The sequence below is a fragment of the Gossypium arboreum genome, chromosome 13 (genome assembly GCF_025698485.1).
Source record: "Gossypium arboreum isolate Shixiya-1 chromosome 13, ASM2569848v2, whole genome shotgun sequence".
NCBI lineage: Eukaryota > Viridiplantae > Streptophyta > Magnoliopsida > Malvales > Malvaceae > Gossypium > Gossypium arboreum.
In genome coordinates, this window is record NC_069082.1 from 74,776,194 (window position 1) to 74,778,867 (window position 2,674).

The 2,674-nt window shown below is 36.4% G+C and overlaps 1 non-coding gene across 1 annotated transcript; it reads left to right on the forward strand.

Moving 5' to 3' along the window:
- Window positions 1–2,135: 2,135 nt before the first annotated feature.
- LOC128287677 (small nucleolar RNA R71) lies at window positions 2,136–2,242 on the forward strand. Its single transcript, XR_008278377.1, has one exon. It is a non-coding gene; the product is annotated as a small nucleolar RNA R71 (small nucleolar RNA).
- Window positions 2,243–2,674: the final 432 nt, after the last annotated feature.

Below are 2,674 nucleotides of genomic sequence, written 5' to 3' on the forward strand. Positions count from 1 at the left end.
CTTTCTTAGGAACAACCTGTACTGGACTTACCTAAGAACTGCCAGAAATAGGATAAATAATTCTAACATCTAGGAGTTTAATTACCTCAGCTTTAACAACTTCTTTCATGTTGGGGTTTAGTCATCTTTGAGCTTGCACACATGGCTTATATCCATCTTTCATTAAAATTTTGTGCGCAAAAAAAAGGGTAGATCCCTTTAATGTCAGAAATTTTCCAAGCTATGGCCCTTTTATACTCTCTTAATACTTGGAGTAATTCCTCTTTCTCCTTGGGTTGCAAGTTAGAAGCAATAATCACTGGTAATGTAGAATTATTTCCAAGGAATGCGTATTCCAAGTGATTTTGCAATTGTTTAAGTTCCAGTTTAGGAGGTTCTTCAATAGAGGGTTTTTGCTTAAGTTCATTGTTTACCTTAATACCTCAAATTCTTCTTGTCTTGGGAAGGGTTCATTGGAATTTAGTTTAGTTTTTATCTTACCTATCTCAGAATCATCATCATCTACCTCCTTTCCTTGGGTAAGACACAGTTCCAACGTGTCCTTATGTACTATTTCCTGAAAAGAATCTTGAGTGGCATAATCAATAGAGTCAATAAAATAACATGAGTCATCCTGTGCCCTAGAAAATCTCATGGCATCATAAATTTTTAAAATAATCTCCTCCTCACCTACTCTAAGTACCAGTTTACCATAACCCACATCAATAACAGCCATAACAGTGGCTAAAAATGGACGACCTAAGATTAAAGGCACTTCAACATCTTCATCCACGTCAAGCACAACGAAATAAAAGGGAATATAAATTTATCTACTTTTACAAGTACGTCCTCTATAATACCCCTAGGATATTTAACAAATCTATCAGCTAGTTGAATACTCATCCTAGTAGGTTTAGGTTCCCCAAGACCAAGTTGTTTAAACATTTTATATTGCATCAGATTAATGCTAGCGCCTAAATCAGCTAGTGCCTTATCAACATTCAAACTACCAATTAAGCAGGGAATAGTAAAACTTCCTAGATCTTTTAGTTTGGTTGGCAGTTTATTTTAGAGTATAGCCGAGCACTCCTCGTTAAGTTCCACTATAGATAAGTCTTCAAACTTCCTTTTATTCGTTAGAAGTTCCTTTAAAAATTTTGCATATGGAGGCAACTGCAATATAACTTCAACAAAAGGTAAGTTAATATGTAGTTGTTTAAAAAGTTCAAGAAATTTACCAAATTGTGCATCTATGCGGTATTTCTTTAACTTTGCTGGATATGGGATTGGTGGTTTGTATTCCTTTGGCATTGGATTGTCATTGTTTTCAGGTTTTCCCTCTTCTACTTCGATTATGTCAGCTTCTTGTAGTGGCTTTTTTTCAAATTCAACTAACACTTTCCCACTCCTTAATGTAACTGCTCTCACATGTTCTTTTGGATTGGGTTCGGTGTTACTAGGTAGACTTCCTAGTGGTCTCTCTGAAATCATCTTAGCTAACTGACCAATTTGATTCTCGAGCCCTTGAATCGATGCTTGCTAATTTTTAAGTGTAGTTTCAGTGTTCTGAAAACGGGTTTCCGCTACTGAAATAAATTTTGTCATCATCTCCTCAAGGTTCGGCTTTTTCTCTTGCTGGTAAGGTTGTTATTAGAAGCCTGAAGGGGGTGGTGGTCTCTGATTCCTTTGGCCTCCCCATGAGAAAATTTGGGTGGTTCCTCCAACCTGCATTGTAAGTATTACTATAAGGATTATTTTGAGGTTGAGGATTATCACCCATTTAATTCATTTGTTCATTCTCCATGTTGTAGCCATAGGGTGGGTATTTTGAATTGCTTGTTCCACCTCCACTTGCATCGCAATGCATTACTAGATGAACCTATGAAGAACCAAGTAAACCATTAATTTTTATATTCAAAAGTTCTACCTGATTAGAGAGCATAGTAACCGAATTGACGTTAAAAATACTGGCCGCTTTCGTTTGCTTTGTCCTCATGACTTGCCAGTGATAATTATTCAGTGACATCTCTTCTATAAATTCATAAGCCTCTTCAGGTGTCTTATTATTAATAGTCCCACCAACAGTTGCATCAATCATCTGTCTAGTCAAAGGATTCAGGCTGTTGTGAAAAGCTTGAACTTGTAGCCAAAGTGGTAGCCCATGGTGAGGGCATCTTCTCAATAAATCCTTGTATCTCTCCTATGCATCATAGAGTGTTTCTAAATCCATCTGCACAAAAGAAAAAATATCATTCCTTAGTTTAGCTGTTTTAGCCGGTGGAAAATATTTAAGAAAAAAATTTCGGTCATTTGATCCCAAATGGTGATTGATCCTTGTGGTAACGAGTTTAGCCACTGTTTAGCCTTATTCCTCAATGAAGAGGGAAATAATCGAAGGCGAATGGCATTGTCAGAAACATCATTTACCTTAAAAGTGTCACAGAGTTCCAGAAAATTTGCTAAATGAGTGTTTGGATCCTCATCTTGCAAACCATCAAACTGAACAAACTGTTGTATCATTTGAATCGTGTTAGGTTTCAGTTCAAAATTATTTACAGCAATAGCAGGCCTAACTATACTCGATTAAGTTCCTGTCAAATTAGGTTTAGCATAATCATACATAGTACAAGGAGCAGGATTCTGATTTATTGGATTTGCAGCGATCACAAGAGGTAACTGATTATTTTGATTTTCA